The sequence below is a fragment of the Odocoileus virginianus genome, unplaced genomic scaffold, assembly GCF_023699985.2.
Source record: "Odocoileus virginianus isolate 20LAN1187 ecotype Illinois unplaced genomic scaffold, Ovbor_1.2 Unplaced_Contig_7, whole genome shotgun sequence".
In the NCBI taxonomy this organism is placed as follows: domain Eukaryota; kingdom Metazoa; phylum Chordata; class Mammalia; order Artiodactyla; family Cervidae; genus Odocoileus; species Odocoileus virginianus.
Window position 1 is genome coordinate 2,525,918 of NW_027224324.1, and position 24,008 is coordinate 2,549,925.

Consider the following 24,008-nt stretch of genomic DNA (forward strand, 5'->3'; position numbering starts at 1 on the left):
TCAAAATCAAAGATTTGAGTTCATTTTATATGGGAGGAAAGAATGGTATTTTAAATATGTGAAAAAAGCTAGTGAAAATGTTGGGAAATGATTAAGAAGAAATGCATTATTAACATATATTTGAACATATATATGAACATATATTTGTTCATAGGATCAAAGGATTGCTACATGCTAGGTAAGTTTCTCCATCTCCACTCTTCGCTACAGTCAACTCTATGCTAAAAATCATTTTTGCTTTGAATGTGATGTTATTATTTTATACTATTTATAATACTATATATAAAAATTGGAGTAGAAAATAGGGGAAAAAAACTTTATCAGGACTTCAAATTTTTTCTTCTTATATTTTAAAAGATAAATGGGCCATCTTTGTACCCTTAGCGACAGCACAGTGCTGAGCCTGTGTTAGGATCTCAGTAGATGCTGCAGAAGCTCATGATCCTTTCCTGTCACCTGTCCCAGGAAGAAGAACCTCTTGCGTTATGTCAGATGTCCTTGGAGACATTCACAGTTATTCCAGAGTGTGAATTGATATTTGCCAGAGTGTTATTTTCCTGCTGAACTAATGTCTGTTTACGTCCCTTTACTTTTGTACTTGGGCTTGATCTCTGTTTGATGCATTTTCTTCATATTTCATTTGTACTCGATGCTGGGTCATTAATCTCAAAAATCATATAGTATTGGAAATTCCTACCAATTTCAATATAGGGGTACCACTGATGGGCTTTAGTGCTAAGGGTGAAAGAAGTAAAGAAGCGGAGAAAACCCATGAATATCATACTGATTCAGCTCCTCCTATTGAGAGGAAACAAAAAGAGTGGGGATAAAAGATTTATTTATGACACCATACATATGGCAAGTACTCACTATTTTATTATGAGTTATATGATAGCCAATCTGGTTGGTGATCAACTGACTTAATATCAAAGGGAAAACGGGAGATTGCAAATAAGATTTTCAAGTCAAGATGCTTAATTAGTTCCAATAAAAGTCTAAGGAGTAGTACAAAAAGTTAAGACTGTGAAAATATAGTCACTTGATCCTGTTATTTTGTGTAATCCATTGGGTAACTGGCTGATGTTGGCTACATAATATTTATTAGCATCACTTTAATGAACTCAGAGGAAAATCTTAACTTTGTTAACTTTTTCTTCTGGACATTGTAACAAACTTTCATTTAAAATAACAGTAAATTATTATTTTAGCTTTCATTGTTCCTGGACTCTCAGAAAAAAAGGATCAAGAGAGGGACTCTGGAGAACTGGACAGGCTCTTCAGACACAGCAAGCTGGTGGGGTGTCGCCAGTCAGGAGACAGAGGGTGATCCCAAAGAAAGACAGGGCTTTCTGGGTGGCTCAGGGGGAAAGAATCAGCCTGCCAGTGCACAGGCCCTGGGTTCGATCCCTGGTCCGGGAAGATCCCACACGCCCGCGTGGAAAGGAAGCCTGTACCCGCAGCTGCTGAGCCCGTGCTCCCAGCCGGAGGAGCCCGCGCCCGCGCAGTGGAGAGCGGAGCCCCACTCGCTCAGCTAAAGAGCCTGTGCAGCAGTGAAGACCCAGCAGAGCCAAAAAGAAAAACAAACAAACTACATTTAAAAGAAAGAAAAGAAAAAGACATGGGGATTAAAAGCCCACGTGTAGTCTAACCAGGTTCTTTGCAAAATGGCCCGAAAGGGGGGCGGGACTTAAGTTGAAAGCGGAATGCTGACGACAGCATGACCGTGGGCCAGAGGAAGGGGACGAGGCCTGCGCGGGCGCCCTGGGCCTCTCCGTCCAGCTGTTCCGGGGGTCTGTCCGTCCAGCCACGAGCCTGAGCACTGCATCGAAAGGGGCCCTGTGAGCGCGAACTCGTTTCCGTGAAACAGGTAATTCTCGTCATAGCCATGCACAGGTTAGAAGCCTGCAGTTAGGGGAGGTGGCCGCTCTATTGATGGTGCTCTGATCCGGGTCCTCAAGGCTCTCTCTCTGAGCTTCGGTCGTGCTTACACTTCTGGGTTTGGTCTGCTCTTCTTATTCCTTCACAGTGATCTCATACTTACCTTAAAAACTAGCGTTGATCATCTTAATCCATAATTTCACAAGTTTACTGTTTCCTATGAAAAGTTGAACTTTCCACGCATAACCCACCAGTCTTGATGATGCGCCCCCTGCTGTCTGCGCAGCCTCACTTCTCTTACACTCATCTACTCTTGTCACCGAGGGCATTCTACCCTCCATTCCTAACACACACCTTGCATTTTAATAAGGTCACAAAAATATGTGGATTATTGCACTTGTGGAATGGAAGTTATGTATTTCTTAGCTAACATTACTTGTTTAGATATTTATAAGTTTCCCTTATATCACAATCTCTAAGCACTTTACATGAATTATTAAATCCTTACAAAGTTTTATGAAGGTACATAGACACTCAGTAAGTAAGTACTAAAATTAATGGATAAATAAGTATAAACTCTACACACTTTTCTATGTACAGTATCTTCTAATTGGAAAAGGTTCATCTTCAAAACGGAAAGTTTCAATGAGTAAATCTCTCAGTCATAAATACAATTTTTTTCTGGAGAATTATACCCAAAATATACCACTTTGAACATAATTCCTTTAAGATGCTTATTTTTCAAGGCAGATCATCAGCTGCTTATATTTTCCCAGGACAAATGTGCTCTTAAGAGCCTCTCCTAATTGAGCAATTGATTAATTAGCACATTTCTACCTTCACTAGGGAGTGAGAATTTAGAGGGTATTACTGTGCTAATAAGCTCACACTTTTCCTATTTTAAACTGTTTTCAATTTTGGGAATACAAATCCCTGAGACAAGAAATAATAAATTTTAAATCTTTTCATCCATGGAAACTGTAAAGTAGGTCACCCCACCTGTTTCTCCTTGGCTAGTCCATTTGATGAGGAATGAGATATTTCCCTCTTAAATTTCTGTTTCAAATCTACAGTATATAATATCATAATATATAAAGTAGCAAAGAACATTAAATCATAGATGAAAAAGGAGATATAAGGACCGACATCTCTTTTCCTTATTTAGCAATTCTCTTCAATAAGGGGTTCAAATCTATGTGCTCCCACTAATAAATAATTTGTATTGGACCAATAGCTTATGTGGTGATTATCTGCTATTCACTGAAGAAAAACTTAGTAACTATATCCTTTTGCAAAATGAATCCCTGATACTTAAGAAAAAAAATACAAAGTGATAGGGAATTTATCTAACAGAAACAGTCTTCACTGGAAGAGAGGCTCTGCCATGGAACAGGTCCTCTTTAATGAGTTTGTAGTAAGCTGCAGATGATGGTCTAGGGCTGTGTTGAGTTATGAGGTTATTAATGGTATTAGAGACAAAAGCAGGTAATCAGAAAAAGTTTTATAGCACTCTGAAAATGACTTTGACCCAAATGACATGTTTTCAAATCTGTAAAACAATAGGACTTTTTATATTTTTAAGTAGATAAAATAGAAATGTTCCTAAATATAGTATATATCAAATGTATAACTTTAGAAATACAAATATATACTAATAAAAACTGCATTGTAAATCAACTTATTTATAATGCTCATTTTTAAAAAAGTTAAAATAGCAATCCCTAAAATGTTCTATTAAAAAAACACCCATGAGTAAAAAAGTCTGCATTAATATATTCCTTTGTATTACAATGTTATTCAATTCATGATCTTAAAGTGAGTTGATATATAGTCCTTAGAATTCATTTTTTAAAAAAATGGTATTGGTGACATAAAGGCTAATTTTTAGCTCTTACTGTATATTATTTCCTTATCTTTACTCTGTAATATTGGAAGGGGACCTCTAGAATATAAATGGTCTTCCTCTATAACTCTATGACTTAAATAAACTAGCCACACAAAGAATGAAGTCAGATTGCCACGCAAGACATCTTGAAAGACAGAGCGTCATCCAGAACCAACACTGGAAGGGCAGGACTAGAGACCAGAATCACAGTGTGTGTGTATCTGAAACAAAGGTGATGTATTTGAAAATGGAACATGTTTACCGCTGTGCACTGGGTGCAGAAAAAGTGATAGTCATGGACCCTGAGTATGTCCACTGCAACCCAGCACTTACAAGCAGAACCAGTGATGAATCCAGAAAACTGGGGAGGATCAGGAACCGTTTGAAGGCAAAACCCACAACATAGTCGTAAGTTGATGTCATCAATTACTCATCTCAGTGTTCTTGCTATGATTCATTGCCCAAAAAAGGACTATCAGAAAGCATTTGCCTGTCCATGTTCATTTCTTATTGACTCTGAAGGAGGTAACCAAAGGAAGCTATCATACTGAGCAATATGGCAGTATTCTTCAATGTTTGTTGATAATCTTATATATGCTGTAAATTTCAAAATGGGGTTTCTTGGTTTCTCTATCAGTCTCATCTGGACTTGGTTAGTTTAAGGCAATCTTCTGCGTCTAAGCTCTGAGTGATCGATGCACCCTGAACCTCTGGGTGTGAAATGCTCAACACAATTATATAGCACCATCACCCCATAAATTCTGTCACCCTGTAGACCCTGCCCAAGCAGCAGTCAACTTCCTACGTGGTATCTTTACCTGTAACTGTAGATGGGATAACCAAGATAACAAAACTCAATTTAATCCATATAACGAACTGGAGACACCTTTCTACTCCATTTTGGAGAGAAACCTTTGGAAAGTTAGGTAATCAGCATCATAATAACATTTATACTTAGAAGCAGTGATTACACCTTAACCCGCTCTGCTGGACCCTGAACACAAAACTGTGTCAACAGCCCTTGTTTATATCATGCTTCCTTTCATGTTAGTTTCCCAATTAATGGTCATGGAGACATTAATATAAAAACTACAAAATACAATTTTTTCCTGTAACTAATGGAAAGCATCTTTTGATTAAAAGTATAGTTGATTTATAATATTGTGTTAGTTTCAGGCATACAGCATAGCATTTCAGTGTTTTGGCAGCTACACTCCATTATGTAATTCCTTGCATATCATAGTTGCTTATCTATGTTTTATCTTGTAGTCTGTTTTTATTAATCTCATACCCCTAATTTGTCCTTCCCTCCTTTCCTCTCCCCCTTGGTTACACACCTTTGTTTTCTGTATCTGTGAGTCTGTTTCTGCTTTGCACATATGTTCATTATTTTTTAGATTCCACATAACAGTGATATCATACAGTATGTGTCTTTCTGTGTCAGACTTAGTTCACTAAGTGTAATATTCTCTAGGTCCATCTATGTTGCTGCAAATAGTATCTTTCTTTGTATGGCTGAGTAATATTCCATTACACATGCACACCATGCTCACACCCATATCTTCTTAATCCAATCATCTATTGATGGCCATGGAAAGTACCCTCAATAAATGGATTTTGAACTCATGAAGTAATAGGGCAACCTACACCAGTGTTTCCCAAAGGGGGACTTTTTGACCTCCAAGGAACATTTGGCAATATCAAGACACATTGTTGGTTGTCACCGCTTGGGGGAGGAGTACTGTAGGCATCTAGTAGAAAGAAGCTCAATGTGCTGCTAAGTTATCCTACAAGGCATAGGACCGCCCCCACAAAAGAAAGTTCTTGTCTAAACTAGCAGTATCTCAAGGTTGAGAAACTGCTAGTTTAGATACTTATTTTTAAAAGGCTGCAATTGTTTCAAGATATGGGTAATAAATCAAAATAAACTTATGCATTGGAAGTGTTTTTTCATGCAGTGTATAAATAGAATAAAAGAATCCCTAATCTCACTGTGAAGTGGGTTGAATTGATTCTGTAGAGAATTTTTTCCCATTGCTCATTTAAAACGTTTACTATTATACTTTTATTTCTCAAGTAATAAAATCTATAAAATGAAAGACTTCCTGAGGCATGACTGGAGTTACTATACAGCCACATAGCTGAGATGCTTATTGTGCAGATCTTCTTAGATGAAGTTGATTCTCCCATGAATCTTACTTCCATGTTATTTCCTCCATCAGGAAGACCAGGAAATTTCCTTGTTGTTCAATATCTTCTCCCTGCTTTGTACAGCTATTTTAATTACGCAGTAATTCCCAACCTGATCATGACACTTTTTCTTTCTTTTGTTAGTCAGTGTTCAAGAGTTTAGCAACTAATAGAAAGGTTTGGGGAAAAAACAAAACAGCCCCTCACACAGGAAGCAGTCCTTAGGCAAGTCGCAGTGCATAAACAGTCCGACCATGCACAGTGTCGCGGAGCAGCCCGTGTTATCACAAGTCATGCTGATAACAGCTCTGCTCCATATTCATGAGTTTCGAGTCATTGTGATAGAAGACCAGTACATTTTCTACTTAAAGAACACTGTGGGAATATAATTACCTAGCATCCCATGGTGTATCTGGATACTAAATGCTCCATTTTGCCAGACCCACAGGCCCAAAAGTTAGTCTGCACAGTGTTACTCTTTGTCCACTGAATCAACAAGTGAATGGAAATGGTATTTATTTATTAGGCATCTCCACAAAGTAACCACTTTCACATATGCTTTCTTTTTAATTATCATACTGCCTCGAGAGATATTAACATCAATGTTTTACTATAAACTCAGGCTCAATGATTTATAAATGTCCCCACAGCTTGAAAGCTAGGAGGTGATTATTATTCCACACAGACCCATTCTCCTTCTTGCTCTGCTTTGTCCTATGCCCCAAGAAGCTAAATTCTACAGATTCCATCACCCAGACTCCTTTACCCTTTGGCTTCTAGTTGGATTTAGCCAATGGAAGGCACCAGCAGATCAAAGAGTGGGAAGAGAAACTGTGCATATTTATCCTGTCCCTCCCCCACCTCACAGTGGTCAGATCACTGCTGCAATTCTTTACAATTCCAGGTCCTGTCGGGGTCCCTTTTCCCAGGGCCCTGATTCCTCCCCGAGTTCTGGGAAAGCCAAACTTTCTTTCTTATTTCTCCTGGTCTAAGGCTCGGAATGGGTTCCTGATGAACAGTGATGGTTTGCTCAACTCTACCCACACTTCTGGTAATTAAAGTTTTTAAGAGTAACTGTAACCATGCAAAGGAGTAATGCTATGATTTAAACCCAAGTCTCCCTGACTTTAAAATCAGAGCTGTTCACTCTGCCATGATGCTTACCTGTGCTAACCTGTAAGGATCCAAGAGATGAAAGGGCATGGCCTTTGTTTTCAAGTTGCTCTCAGTTTAACTGAGCAGACCCACACTGAACTACTACGAAAGACTGTGGTGATGTAAACGGGAAGGAAATCCAAAAAACGGGATATATGGACACATACAATCGACTCACTTTTCTGTACAACAGAAACTAGCACAACACTGTAAAGCGCCGGTACTCCAATAAAGATTAATTTTAAAAAATGTAACACAGTGTAAAAAAGAGATTATGCTAAATTCCATAGTGAAAGAAAAAGAAAATACACCAAAATATATCCTAGATCTCTGAAAATTAAAATAAGAAAGGATGCACAAGAGTCTTTAAAGATTGACTACTCAGTCTCTGCGTGGCAGTGGTTCTTGAGGGACTCCATTTACTTAGAGAAGGAAACTGAGATTCTTTAAGGAGGTCTGCTGCTGCTGCTGCGTCGCTTCAGTCGTGTCCGACTCTGTGCGACCCCATAGACAGCAGCCCATCAGGCTCCCCCATCCCTGGGATTCTCCAGGAAAGAACACTGGAGTGGGTTGCCATTTCCTTCTCCAATGCATGAAAGTGAAAAGTGAAAGTGAAGCCGCTCAGTCGTGTCCAACTCTTAGCGACCCCATGGACTGCAGCCTACCAGGCTCCTCCATCCATGGGATTTTCCAGGCAAGAGTACTGGAGTGGGGTGCCATTTCCTTACTAGGTAAGACCCACAAAGTTCCACAGTGGCCGCACTGAGTCTAGTACTCATTTCTTAATTCCTAGCCAAGTGTTCATTCCTCTTTATAATGTAACCCACATAGGCTGAGAGTACTCAAAAAGAACCTCGAATATCGTGACATGCTATTAATAGGTACATTCTGCATACATTAAGCAAAACAGTAAATTCTCTACTTGAAGAATATTATAATGCAAAAATTAAAATGTAGCCCCTACAAAATGGAGAATATGTGAGTGTGCTAAATAAATGCAGAATTAGTCTAGAGAGACTCTTCAAAACTGCAAACTCTTTCAGAGAATTTTTTTTTCCAATTAAATCTAAATCTGAACTGTTTTTTGAGACTTCTTTTCCTCATTTAAAAACAAAACTAACACATCTGCATGATAGCAGAAAGAGATGCTATCGAGTGCTCAGTATGTCAGCATTTGTAATCTGCTTTAGGTCAGTGGGTGGTGAAGTGGTTTATTTCAAGTTGAAGATTTATATGAAAACCCCTTTGTGCTTATTTTATTCAGAATAGCTTTCCCACAATGATGCAAAGCAATGTGAAGCACCAAGCAATCCAGTGCTGCTCCGAAACTTTGTTTATTTTTATGTAGAGTAGTTCTGACATTTGGATTTCAATGTTTTTAATGTCGCTTGATTCTTATGTATTCAAAAATTCAGATAACATCAAGCTGGATATTGTAATTTTATTTAAATTAAGATCATTTGAATCACAAGCAATAGTGAGGTCTGCAGAAAAGAGGGGTTTAAAAAGCACTGTGCTCTAAATCATTATGGGGTAAGCTTGGCTAGTTTTGTATCTGTCCCTTTAGCCCTTTCCTTGGGAACACAGCACAAAAGCAGGATGAGGGAGGTTACTATTCCATTAGTTTACTTTATTTCCATTTTAAACTTTTAAGTAAATCCAACTAAACTGAGATTTATTTCCTGGCAGCTTCTTTTACCCTTAAATAATTTGTTATTAGAACAGGATTAGATGACCTAGAAATCCTCCGATGCCACACATTGTTTTTTCTCTTTTTTTATCCTTTCCTTTCAACTAAAACGCAGGTCTTTAAACAAAGTGCATAGGAGAGTTTTAAAAGAAGCATTTTCCACTGAAGGTTTCCAGTCGCCCCAGAGGCAAAAGCACCAAACTTTTTCAGGAAAGGCTGCCCTTGTGACACATTTTGGCAGGAAACTGAAGGGCAGGCAGTAGACAGCATGTAGAAACTCTTACTCTTCTATGGTTTTCCTTACGATTCCAAATGGACAAAAATTTAAGACAACAATTCAAACAATGTCCAATGTAACTTTGCATCCACACTCTGCAAACATATTATGATCCATCTGCTCTCCCTGGGGGAGCTTATCAGTGATCAGACAATGCACTCTGATAAGATGGATGATCCCTCACTATTGCCAGATCTTTTGAGACCTGTAACATATAAAAAGAAAACTGAAGTGCCACTTGGCCTGACAAGAGCAGAGTCTAAATGAAGAGACAGACAAATGACCTGAGAATTAGGGGTGAGGGAATAAGATCATGAGGATAGCCAAATATATCTGGTTATATGTACAGCATACTAAGAGAATTATGTACATTATCTAATTTAATTTCCACAATAATGCTGCCATCTGAATTATTCAGATAAGGAAGCTGAGGCTTAAGAGAGGTTATTTAATGTGCCCAACATATTACTGACATGAAAGATTCCAGCCAGAATTCAAATCCAGGAAATTTTTATTATGTTTGCTAAACAAGGAGAACTTTCTCATATTACCATCATGCAGTCCTCCCAATTAGGAAAGAATCTCTGATTCTACTCTGCCATCCAATCCACATAGTTCAAATTTCATCAACTGTCCCAATATTGCCTGTATTTCTGTCTGATCCAGGATATGTATAAGACCGTGGATTGCATTAACTGCTGTGTCATACTTGGCTCCCTCAATCTGGAAGAGTTCCTAAAGATTTCCCTGCCTTTTATGGGCTGGTTGTTATTTTAGAGCGCAGACTCCATTCTGTAGGATGACTGAATCTGCTCAACCTGGTCATCTGACCTTCCTCACCACCAGACACAGCTCTTGCATTCCTGATGTTAGGGGAAGCACACTGACTGAAACCGCCCACCCTGGCCAGGCACCATAGTAACCATTTGCATGAGTTGTTTTACGACAGGAGGTCCTGGTAAGGAACAGGAACTAATAAGCCTCCACCAACCAGAAGAGTTCGGGAAAGGTCAAAAGGAGACACCACCTGTCTGACCACCTCCCAGAATCCTTCTCTCTGGCATCCATCTTGGCTGAACAAGGCTGCACCACCAGGAAGGACCCTGAGTCAGAATGATTGGCTAAGGATAACCCGGAAACTAATCCCATCACCGTAAAACCCGAGAGAGACTGCCATGTGGCAGAGCAGTCCTTCTGGGTTCCCTTACCCTCCTGCTCTCCACCCGGGTGTCCTTTCCCAATAAAATCTCCTGCTTTGTCAGCACATGTGCCTCCTCGGACAATTCATTTCCGAGTGTTAGACAAGAGCCCAGTTTCGGGCCCTGGAAGGGGTCCCCCTTCCTGCAACGCTGACAGGACGTCCAAAGAAATGATGCTGTGTGCTCCTTGGCAAGTCAGGGTCCCACAGTTGGTGAGTTTGCCCCCGATTGTTTAGTTAAGTCTGGGCCCATCTATCAGGCTTCTCCACCATAAGTCACTATTTCCCTCTTTTTATTTGATTAGTATTTGTGGAGAAATATTTTCATATTATACCAATATTTTCAGCAAACCTCTAAGCATTCTTTAGCATCTATTGATAACTCCTAGTGATACTGACTACCACTCTGATAATATTCAGTGACCATTATCTGTGTCAATCACTCCTTCTACAGTTAATAATGGGTATCTCACAGTGAGAAAAAGGCTTTGATTCTCTTCAACATTTCTTTATATCTTTGGAGTTTCAAAAGTTTTCTATTTTATCCAATGAGTTACAGCCCCATACTCTATTTGAGACCAAAGTGTCCCAGATTGCCTAGTGGGAGCCCAATTAAGGAGGCCCCTATATCCATGTGATACGTTCTCAAAATCCTTCATCGTGTTGACCTCCTCTTCCATTAAGGTTAGCACTGCCCCCCTCTAAGTAAGTCATCATAAGGTCCAAAGTATCAGGAGAGAGCAAATTTCAATTACCAAGCAAACCTTACAACTCCAGCGTCTGAGCCAGGAGAACGTGTTTCAACCTTTTCCTCAGTGATGTGAATCTTTGAAACAAGGGAAACCCTGAGGAAATGAAAGCACAGTTTGCTACTTACATTCACTGTGACTAAGGTGACCCAAAGAACAGCTGGTCAGTGTCACACCTAGGAGCTCTTACTGGCACCTGGGCCCCGCAGCAATATGACCTGATATATCCTGTGGCACAAATCCCTCTCATCTTTTTCCTAGATCTTCCCTAAAATGGAAGCAACCAAATACTCTTTCCAATTCCATGGCAATTTTATGAGCATAAAAGTGAGCATCTTCAGCCTGGTACTCTGTGATGACCTAGAGGAATGAATGGGTGCCCCATCCACTCACTTGGGAGGAAGGCTTCAGAGGCAGGAAGTATTTGTGTAATTATGGCTGTTTCGGGATGTTGACAGCAAAAACCAGCACAACATTGGGAAGCAATTTTCCTCCAATTAAAAAATAAATTAAAAAAAAAACTAGAAAGAAGAAGTGGGCAACTTATTTGCAGTACAACAGCACAATGTGTGTATTGTCATTGCTCATGAGACTTGAGTTGAATTCCAAGTTTTTGGCTCATTGTATTTTAGTGATTACAAAAATATAAACATTCCACAGTTTCCCCATTCTTACTTTGCCTGTTTAGCCTCAAGATTTTATTGACCTGTACTTTGTTTTTTTCTGAACTCAGGGACTTCTTATATTATTATTTCTACTCATAAAGTGTGATAATTTATATGCATTCAGTATAAAATGACCTATTTTCTAATCAGTACTGTCCACTTAGCATGTGAAGCAATTTATGACTTACAGACCTTGAGAACTATACAGAACATGAGGCCAAGTATATATCTTGAACATTATGACCTCCTGGAAGTATTATAATGCTGGAGGTCATGAGACAGAATGAGAGCTGAGCAGTGGTGAGGAATTTCCAAAATGTCCATGGATTTCCACCCAAGCTTATCCTTTCTAAAGTGGTTTTAACATATCTTCTTATCCATCTCATCTACACTTAACACTGATCAGAACAACTTTTCCACAAGTTTATGCATTTCCAAACAGTGATCTATTTTGTATACCAACAAGATTTTCAGAAGAATAAGCAAGCAATTGAAAACTCACAATAATTTAAGCCAAGTTATTTCTTTGAATAAAAAAAAACTGGACATGAACACAAATATGATATATAGTTCAAAGAGAAGCATTCCTAACATAATTAAATATAAATTACCATAACATAAATTTGGTCAAAGGATATATCTGTCTAGATTCTGATAACATTTAAAGTCCAAAATTCTAAATTCCCATGTCCTCCATGATCTTCTTTGAAGATATTTTTCTAATCATCTTTTTTTAAAGAAAAGAGTAGAATTTATGATATGAAAAAGTACCCTGTTATCTTAAGGAAACAAGCGTCTGCAACAAGGCTTTGAATCCAGATCTGCTGCTAGTTGCCCAGCATGCAAACCAAAGGGACATAAATAGCAGTGGTGTATTTCATTTTTAGGCTCAGTCATGGGTCACCCTCCTTCAGGTGACGCTCTGAATGCTGACAGGGGGCCTTAAATCTTTGGTGGGTTTATGAACTGCAAGAAGGAACTTTCCATGATGCCCCGAATCCCAGAAGTGAGACGCCAGTGGCTAATCTCTGAGTCACTGGGCCCCTTTGACCTGTTCTCTTCACACTTGTCTCCATATTTCATCTGCTCTGAGCCGGGTTTGCTTTATGACTTTGGTTAAGTGAGAAGAAAATCAGTATGGCAGATGGAAGGAACTGAAGCTGCTCTTTACTCAGTGCTAAATTTCTGCCAATATGTATTCTGTTTCCCATAGCAAAATCCCTGATGTCGTTTTTTCGGTATGTCAACTAAGTCTTATCACTCACCAGTTTAAGCGATATCAGATGTGATATTCCCTCAAAGAGGAAAGGGACTTCGTTTGGTTTTTATGTTAAGGACAGCATGGCTCATCATGCACAGAGAAACGAAAGAAACCATTTTCTTTAGCAATCATGCCAAATGCAAGGCCTAGCTTTGCTTTTGAGACTCGAGTTATAGAGACTCGGCTGACAATCCCAGGCTGCCAGGGGCCCAGAGCAATGTGAGGGGCTCCCCACTCGGGCCCAGGGGCTTCCGACTCAGCCAGTTTGTTACCCCACAAGGTAGCTTCTCACAACCCGAGTTGCTGTAATAGTAAATCAAAATAAGGCAGACCTCAGATGATTTAATTAGGAAAAAGTGAGATAGTAAACTCAAACCATATATAGCCTAAAAACCATCTTTTAAGGGGTTATGTTTCTCTTGTTACATGCTTGCAAATCTTTTTTTTTTTTTTTTGCCAATTTTATCTACCTATAACCAATAAACCCATGAAATTGCTGCTATGGCAGTGATTTTAACTTCTTAACAGAATTCTGTGTCCGTCTCGATGCCAACAATAAAAACAGAAACTAATATATTGAGTCAGTAATCTGGACTACACAATATACACACATATCTCATTATTTTACATACAAAATACTGTATTTTTGATAAGATTTCTTAAATTGCTGCCTACCATTATGGATACCCAGGCTAAGAAACTCTTTATAAACTGTAGCTTGCAATCTCAGGAATCTAGAAGCTGTTGATCACACACCAAAACTACGTGCAGTATTAAACATGGCGGTTTTTATGAAAAACTAAGCACAGATGGTTTAGAGTTCTGATCCAGATAAACAGCTCGCGATTGCCTCTGTACAAACGTGTGTACATATGTATACATATGTATATATACACATATGCACATATGCATATGACAGGAGGAGAGCTACAACTCTATATAAAATAATGAAACGATGATATATATTAGATGAAATAATACATAAATATGAATGCGTAGATTCATGTGTATGTATGTATGTATATTCATACATACACTGAAATACACACGCCTCCAGGAGACCAATGCCATGTTCCCGTCCCGGAACAATAAAGTTAGAATACACAGAGGTGGGGCTGTAACACCAGTGCATATTAAAAGCTCCCCAAGTGGCTGCAGGGAGCAGCCAGAGCGGAGAACGTTTGCTTCACATCTAGGTCTGAAAGTCTTCTGTGTGGCCGCTATTCTAAATGCACTTAAATAGCACTGGCTCACATGTTTCCATTCAAACAAAAAGGGCAATACCGATGGCATTAATAAGAACCTTCATCTGATGCAACTAATTCACTGAACTTTCCCATTGCCTCTCAGAAAATGAAAGCAGACATCACTTACCCTCTGGTGTCTCCTTGTGGTGGACAGAGACTTACCCTCCAGGTTCCACATGGCGGTGAGCTTGATGATGCTGACAAAGCGGAGGAGGGTCTCCCTTCTTTTATCTAGTCTCTATGTTGCTTTCAATGTCACCCGGTGCTGTGAATGAAAATTGTTAGATTAATGGTGGATCGTGAAAAAGACTATGAAACGAAAACGTGCAGAGAGGAAGAAATGTGAATGCTGAATCCAGGAAACCGACATCAGGGGTGAACGGGGAAGAACAGCACACGCAGCACAGCGGCCCCTGGAACTTCGAGAAGCTTCTGTTCACGTCCCCGGGTGAACAGCAGCGCCACCTGGGCCAGGCAGCTCGAGCTGAGGGGACAGGGCCACAGCGCTGCTCTCCCAGGCTCCTGTCACAATCACTCAACTCCGGAGCCGCAATGCTGACGTCCTTTACTCTGTTTTCAATTGAAAAAGGGTTTGTTGACAGGTCCCATCCACAAACAAAGAGACCACTTAAAATTAGTTTCAGACAACGCGATGTTCGCACGTGTGTATGTGTTCACAGGAAGTGTGATGCGCCCAATTTAAAAGTAAACAATCCTCTCCCCCTGGGACTTGAGACGTTTGAAATTTAACAGGAAGAAATAAGTTACAGAATATATATGAAATCTACCCAAAGCAATACAGTGTAGAATCTATCTTCCTCACTGTGCATGATGGGGCTCTCCAAACAGATACTCACTGATCACTAGACAATACTCGTAAGAGACCAGGTCATTTATACTACTAGTCACATTCCTAAACCAGGCTGAGTTTCTTTATACAACTAATTCCGTGCCATTGTTCTAATGCCCTGAGATATTTTTTTGTGAAACTTTATTGTGCTTTCAAACATATGGAGACCTTTCTAAAATGCAGGCTCTGATTCAGTGAGCCTGGGAAGGACCACAGATTCTGTTTGTAAGCAACTACCAGCTGATGCCAACATTGCAGTTTATTTGCTGCCCTTTAGTGGCAAGGCTGCTTTAAAAAAAAAAAGGGAAGAAAAGAATAGAAGGATAAATAGGAATTTCTACCACTCCTTTTGAAAAAGAAAGCCTGGCTACATAGGCTTTCTAAAAACATTTAAGAAATAACATAGATAGTATGGATGAGAAACTTGAAAAGCATAGAAAGATGAGCACCTATCTTTGAAACAAGTTTCTGTTTGCCTAACAGTACTCCTGAATATTTTCTTTGGTTTCTTTGTTTTCCTAACCATTCTTCAGTAATTAGTAAATATTAGAGGCAAGCTGAGATTTGCCGCATGGTCCCATAGTCAATCATTCAAGTTTCTATAGTAAATACAAGCACTGAAATACACTTCTATGATTTGTAGTTTCATAAATGTTGTTCTAATTCTGTTCTTCACAGTTAGCAAAACAGGGATGCCATAATTCCTTTATTTCAACACACAGCTCACCATTAGTCTTGGGATTTATTACAAAAGACTATACTCCATGAAATTAATCAATATGCTCTGTGTTTGTCTTCCTTCCCTCTCCCACCCCACCACGTCCTTTCTAGATCCAAGAAACCAAACTACCAGTAGATTTCCATAACGATCTCTGAAATTCTTTGCTCTGACGTACATGCAGTTAGGACTGCAGAGTTTTCTTTTATTTGTGTTAGAAAGGACGTAACCATGCTGGGCCTCTTGCCTCCTGCCACTTCTAAAAAGACTCATTTCATGAAAGGGAGACGATAGGAAGTGCTGAAAGGACTTCTGAGCCCACTCTTGGCTTAATGGGTCTTGTGTGACCTGAGCTAGTCACTGCAAAGTCTCTGAGCCTCAGTTTCCTCATACATAAGGTGATTTTATTAGCAGCACAAACATGTGTTATTCCTATTATGACTATGGGATATGAGCTTATGCATACTTTTGATTCAAAAAACTGAGTGAGGTTATAAATCCTCATAAGAGACACACATGTAGATCATTCCTTCTCTTTTCTTTCCTTAACTTAAATATGGTTTGGCAGCTGGGACTGTGAATATTATGTGTATTTTAGCTTAGTCAATCAGCCTTATTCTCTGCATTTAGGTCTCAAGAGGGGAAGCCTCCTGAGGGCAAGCAAGGGCAATGTCTGTCAACGTGCTCCTGGGTGACAGTGCCTGGCATGATACCAGACACACGGGCAGCCTCCAAACACCAATCACAGAAATAAAAACTGCTTGCCTCTGACGCATGTACCTCCTTCTAAGGATAAAAGTTGAGACACTCTTACTGGTGATCTGGAATCAAAATGAATTTTTAGTTTGAAAGCTACATGATGACAGCTAAACATGATGTTAACATATGTCCAACTGCTATTTCATTGTAATTTTTCTAAAGCGAAAATTCAGAGTGCTAGTAATTTTTAATAGTCCTAAATCATCTAAAATATAAGAGTGAAGGAAATTTTAACCAGCCAGTGTTGTAGCATTCCCTTGGGAGTGAGCAGTGTCCACCTCTGCCCTCTCTTTCTTTCCTCTCCCCCACCCAACTGTCCTCCTACAACACAAACTCCATCACTGCATCCAGACCCCCACAGTTTACACAGTCCCAGGCAGGTTCTAGGGGTGTGTGTGTGTGTTAATAGCTCAGTCGTGTCCGACTCTTTGCGACTCCTGTCCTGTAGCCCGCCAGGCTCCTCCATCCATGGGATTCTCCAGGCAAGAATATTGGAGTGGGTTGCCATTTCCTTCTCCAGGGGATCCTCCCAACTCAGGGATGGAACCTGGGTCTCCTGCATTACAGGCAGATTCTTTACCTTCTGAGTCACCAGGGAAGTCTGGTGGGCTGGCAGGGCCTCAAAGAATACTGGAGTGGGTTGCCATGCCCTCCATCCAGGGGATCTTCCCAACCCAGGGATTGAACCCTGGTTTCTGGCATGATACGGGGGGATACTCACCACTATAGTATTGGTGGCGGCGGGGGGTCATAACTCATTCAGACTCACTTGGACCTTGAGGAACACTCAGGAAACCAGAATTTCTAGGGTGGCATGGGAAGGAAATGGAAGCTACAAGTCCCAGACACTAAAACACCTAAAGTTAAAACTGTCAGTCCAGAACTTGGAGAGGTCTGCTCTGTGCTTGTGAGAAAGAGCAGAGGCTTCTGGAGAAACAAATGTGCTAGTTAAGGGGTCTTACTTAACATGGACTTCTCTGACCTCAGGTATTTCTGAATGCTACTGAAGAATGAAGAAAAGGAGTTTTCTTTGTGTCTGTTGCTCTTTTTCTCCCAAGGTGGTGTGCTTTGCTGATTTAAGATGATTTCCTTTTATAAGTTCCTATCCTCAGGAATCTAAGTAAATCATAAATTAGAAAATTTTTAAAAAATGTATTCCTCAGCTGTCTCTGTCACTGATGAAATACTAAGCACCCAGGCACCATGACAGTGCATGAGCGTACATCCTTGACCACTGTACACTAGGTAACAAGAGAAGGCTTTGAAAGAGACCAAAAGCTCAAAACACCGAAAAGTATTTGGTGGTCATATATTCTATACTACATAACATTTGTAATCCTATAGCTGGGCCCATTCTGATCCTTGGATAAGCTAGATATCTTTGGAAACTGAATTTATTACTCCAAATAAGGAGAAATGTTTTATTTCCAATACAACCCCCAACAGGGCAATATGCCAAGAATGGCATACCTATTACCATTCTCTTGAAATTAGAAATTTTCCAGAAATTTCAGCTACATTCCTCATTAACTATAGAGAATCATGCAATTGTTTGGAATAGCCCATCAGAAGGCAGTCCATGAAAGATAACTGATATAATATGCTAGGTCTTGAATAGATATAGGCTTGAAACATACCTACTTAAGTGGCACAGTGGTAAAGAATCTGCCTGCCAAAGCAGGAGATGTGGGTTCAGTCCCTGGGTAGGGAAGATCCCCGGGAGAAGGGAATAGCAAGCTGCTCCAGTATTCTTGCTTGGGAAATCCTGTGGACAGAGGAGCCTGGCAGGCTACAGTCCATGGGATCACAGAGTCAGTCGACTTGGGACTAAACAACAACAAAGATTTAAGAATTAAAAAGACTAACTTCCTAAGTGGTTCTTTGTTCTCAAACTAAATTCCCTTCCACAATACTCCGTATGGATTTTATTTTTTTTTTAAGATAAGCAATCAAAACCAACACACATTTCTGTCAATGTTTCATCAAACACATAAGAGTTTATTTAGATTCCTCTTCAGCTTTCTATAGTCTTGATTTTCTCCTTTCATTAAGCCCTCATAGGAATGAGCTATGCTAGGACTAACTGGCGACTTTGGCAACTGGGACTAAGACTCAAGGTCTGGGCCTCCGGGGATTAGATCTTATACCAGAGTACCGTACCTGAGTGATACTTAGCGGTAATCAGCTTGGAGAAACTTGAGAGCTACCTGTGGAAACTGTACTCAGGATGATGGGCATAACCAAGAGGATCTTTCAAGAGAACAAATTCTTGTAAAAACTACCAATAAGTGCACTTGATAAATTTATCTAGAAAATATCTTGGGATTCAACTTCATGGATCATTTATTCATTACTATTAACTTACTCCTTGGAAGGAAAGTTATGACGAACCTAGATAGCACATTAAAAAGCAGAGACATTACTTTGCCAACAAAGGTCCATCTGGTCAAGGCTATGGTTTTTCCAGTGGTCATGTATGGACATGAGAGTTGGACTGTGAAGAAAGCTGAGTGCCGAAAAATTGATGCTTTTGAACTATGGTGTTGGAAAAGACTCTTGAGAGTCCCTTGGACTGCAAGGAGATCCAACCAGTCCATCCTAAAGGAGATCAGTCCTGGGTGTTCATTGGAAGGACTGATGCTGAAGCTGAAACTCCAGTACTTTGGCCACCTCATGCGAAGAGTTGACTCATTGGAAACAACCATGATGCTGGGAGGGATTGTGGGAAGGAGGAGAAGGGGATGACAGAGGATGAGATAGCTGGATGGCATCACTGACTCGATGGACATGGGTTTGAGTAAACTCCAGGAGTTGGTGATGGACAGGGAGGCCTGGTGTGCTGCGATTCATGGGGTTGCAAAGAGTCGGACACGACTGGGTGACTGAACTGAACTGAACTGAATTCTTAATTAAAATATAAAGTGTTTGACTTGATTAAAATATAAAATGTTTGATTCTTGATTAAAATAATCAGTGTTTTGTTGAGATAGAGATGGAGTGAAGTGTTTGGGAAAGAAGCTGACCATTGTTGAAATAATGGGAGACCCTGATTAGGATCAGATATTATCTCAACAAAAGAAGAGATCAAGTCACCAGAGGAGTTATTATGAGGAAACACTGCTGATGGCAGTTGGGCTTTACTTGAACTTTTCACTTTGATAAACCTCTTGTGGACCTAGTGCTATTTAATATTCATTGATTAAATGGAAAGAAATAAAAATAGCCACATGCAGGTTATAATTTCTGAACAATGTAGAAGTTTTCATTATCTCCTTAATCAAGAACTTATTTTAAGAACATCACAGAGGATGTTTGATATGCATCGGATCCCTTGAAATGTTACTTTTTATAGATACATGATTTTACATAGCATTATTGTTGTGCAATTTGTACCCTAATCTTTAAAAGGGTGTGTATCCCAACTGTAATTTGAAAAATCTAGGCAAACAAACTGCATTTCAACTTCTAGTGTGATTTTGTAGAAAGGTAATGGATTGCTCAAAGTTTCTTGAATGTTTTTCAAAGATAATCACTACAACTATTTTTAATCAGGTATTGTTTATTCAGAACATGAGTTTTGGAGTCAAATTACTTCAGTTCTAAACCTAACTCAACTGACAACTAGTTATGTGACCTTGTTTGGCTCTACTGTGCCTCAGTTTCCTTGCCTATAAAATGGAAATAATACTAGTACACATGCTGTGTTTAGTCGTTCAGTCCTGTCTGACTCTTTGCAACCCCACGGACTATAGCCCTCCAGGCTCCTCTGTCCATGGGGATTCTCCAGACAAGAATACCAGAGTGGGTAGCCTATCCCTTCTCCAGGGGATCTTCCCAACCCAGGAATCGAACCGGGGTCTCCTGCACTGCAGCTGTCCAGCTGAGCTACCAGGGATGTTGGAAGACACAGATAATTCTCCCATTTTTCTGCAAGTCTTTTGAGCAGTCATTGACTATATTTGTTATGGATTATATCTTTAAGGATACAACATCCTCGGAAAAGAGAAATAATGTGTGCTTCCCAAGCAATAATGCTTACTGCCAATTATATATATTCTGGGTTTCCCAAGTTCAGAGCTCCTGTTCTGTAATTCAGCCCATTGCATGGGCATTGCAATCTGGCTCTTTTCAAGTTGCTCTGTAGGAACTCAGGCTGAGAAAATGCACACAAGAAAATGTGCATACTCTAGTCATTATATTACTGTGAGTAATAAAACTGTCCTTTCTCTTTGAACCAGAAGTCCCATGCTTTTTGCTAACATTCATGAAGCTGTGGTAGACTAATTTGTTAGCTTGCAATTCAGGTAAAATGTCAAATCTTTCATAGATTTTGCAACACCTACTTTCTAATGTTATTTTGAGGAGTAAATAAAGTAATATGTATGAAGTGCTTACAACATTATCAGGCATATAGAAACCCCAGATTATATTAGCTAATATTGTTAGCTGCTAATAATTGGTCAACAACTATTTCAAGATATAAAATCCTCAGGGTATTAGTGAATTCCAATTCGTTTGGTGCTGACTGATGAGAAGTACAGACGAAAGGATCACTGAAGTGTCTTGGATGATATGCATTTTCCTTCTTTAAAAAAAAACGGTGATTTGTGGAACTCGGGATTTTATGACTATCTTGGACAGTTGCTTTGAATATCCAAATTACTCAACCCATATCAAATTATATAGATGATTACTGGAGAGAATAATGCTCCACAAATTAGTCATTCATAGCAACAATTTTTCCTGCTGAAACTGTTGCCTGCTACTAATGGTCAACATCATGCTGATGTCACTGTTTTCATTTGAACTGAAGACAAATTCTTTTCACTGTCCTATGAAAATATGTGTTGGTTGGTTCTCTTACAAAAGTGCCATAAAGAAAGGAATGATAATTAGTGCTTATTCTTCTAATTTATTACTAATGATGTTTCATAAACACAGTCAAAGACATCTTTGCCGAGAGATTATTTGACTAACATCACATGACTCCCATCTGACCTCAGCCTGATTGTTAAGAAGAAATAACTGATACCTCTAGGTTTCTTCAAAACTCTGCCAAGTGATTCTACCAAACTGAACTATCATACTGAGTTTCTATTATAGTCCAAGTCACTAATTGAACCAGAAATATTGTATAAAAAATTCAGTTGATCACATAAGTCAATTTTTGAGAATTAAAGAAATGAATGAGTGTGATGCTGGTTGATGGCACTAAGGGCTAAGCTGATATTTACGGAATGTTTCCTGTAGCTCATTATCACCATGAAAATGTAAAAAGCGTGGGATTGCATCTTCCACATGTACTTCCCTTGCTCTTATTAAGTTCTAAGACTGTTTTAATACTTGTTTTTAATTTATTTGCTCTGTAGAAAAACAGAGGGAAAATTTGACATATAGTGTACTTTCTCCTAGATTCCATCTCCATTAGGATTGTTCACCTGCCTATACAGAGTTTAGAACTGAGTCAAGGGAATAAAACACATCCGGAAACATGTTCATCTATATGTAGCCTATGGGGTCGCATAGGGTCAGACACGACGGAAGCGACAGCAGCAGCGGCAGTGCAAATCAATATAACATGATTGGTTCAGATAGGAAAGGCACAGGAGAAATGATTTTCAAATTATTTTTCAAGTGTGGAAATATTTTTCAATATCAAGTTTCAGGATATCCATATGGGTCTGCTTATCCTACAGAGCATCCCAGTGGGCATTGCAAACACCCCAGTGAGCACTCTAGAGATCCCTGAGCATTTAAAATGCCAGAGTTTGTAAAAGGACACTCTGATTCTCCCCAAGGGTGAATGGAGTTCACCCTCGAACATACCCAGTTCACATCAAGAGGCATTGATCTGTCACATACTTAGACAGTAAACAAGTAATTTGAAGTCTAGTTTGCCTGAATTTGAAAGTGATGTTATTTTTACTGTTTTGAATATTTATTTGTTTCCATTTCACAATACCACTTCTACTTATGTTTGCCAGATAAAGTACAGGAGACCAGTTATAAATTTAGGATGAACAATGAATAGTTTTTGTAGTATTAGTTTGTCCCAGATGTTATATAGGACATTCTTATATTAAAAAAGTATGTGTTGTTTATAGGAAATTAAAATTGAACTGGCCCTCCTGTATTTTTATTTGCTAAATCGAGCAAACCTTCATGGGCAGATTTCAGAAAAAGTCACACCACATATAAATCAATAAACATAAAAATCACATTCAGAGAGGATATCTCAAGAGCAGAAAAATATGGGATCATCTACATTTCTAAAACATTATCATAGATATGAATATGCATTTTCTAGTATAAAAAAACGTTGTCATTGAACTCTCTCCCTCTCTCAGGAGTCCATGTGTACCCAACTGGGGAAAGATCTTATTGTCTTACTGTTTAGTGGGATTGTCAAACTCACTTAAAATTTTTCTACAGAGACAGATCTGAGAGCTGAAGGGTGAGGAAGCAAAGTAATGGTCTAGATTTTCACAAAAATAATAATCTAACAATCTCCTTTATGAATGAGGAAACAATCTTCCTATTTTATTATCAGCTTTACTCCAAATGTCTTCCTGTATCATATTTTAGAAAAAGAATATCAAAACTTCATGATAGTTAAGAAAATATTTTTAATCAAGTAGGGTAGAAATTCAAACTTTATCTTCCAACATGTATGAGTCATATGAATTTGAACAAATGACTTAATCTGAAACTCTTATTTCTTGCTGAAAAACATAGCAAATGATGCTTACATTATAGGGTTATTGTGAAAATTAATCAGAATGTGTTTCAAACACACGATATAGTTAATACCAAAATACAGTAGGTGGTCAAATAAATGATAGCTCTCAGGACTTCCCTGGTGGTCAAATGGCCAAGACTCTGTGCTCCCAATGCAGGGGGTCCTGGTTCAATCCCTAGTCAGGAGACTAGATCCCACATGCTGCAGCTAAGAGTCTGCATGCCACAACTACAGATCCCGCATGCTGCAATGAAGAGCAATGATCCTGAGTGTCAAAGCTAAGACCTGGTGCAGTCAAATAAACAAATGAAACAAAGACACATTTTTGAAAGATAATAAATGGTAACTATCACTTCAGACCCTGCCTGATTCCAAATTTTCCAAGTTTCCAAATTAATACAAATAAATTATGCATTTATTATCTTTTCACAAGAGGTCATTTTTGTAAAAATTTCATCAAAGCAGAATTTTATTTATATCTGTTATGAATCTTACTCAGGAATTCTGAAGTAATAATTCTGAATAAGAGTGAGACCAACCACTGCCTGGCAGGCATGAGCCAATCAGAACAGCTACAAGGGTAATTAAAGCAGATGCCAGAGTTTACCACATGCTACAGACCTGCCCTTGGCTGAAGAACAGCCTCATTCCTGGAACAGAAAAGGCAAAGCATCAGAGACTCTATCATCCCATGAAGGATCACAAGATTCAAATGAAAGCTGTTACATAAATTAAATGTGTTCCTTG

At 39.2% G+C, this 24,008-nt stretch overlaps 1 long non-coding RNA gene across 1 annotated transcript in view; it reads right to left on the reverse strand.

The window, feature by feature from the left end:
* Window positions 1–14,417: 14,417 nt before the first annotated feature.
* The window catches only part of LOC139033887 (uncharacterized), a 145,087-nt gene continuing 135,496 nt past the window's right edge, over window positions 14,418–24,008 (reverse strand). Inside the window, exon 2 of the long non-coding RNA XR_011486374.1 lies at window positions 14,418–14,460. This is a non-coding gene — a long non-coding RNA (uncharacterized lncRNA). The remainder of the gene's footprint in view (window positions 14,461–24,008) is intronic.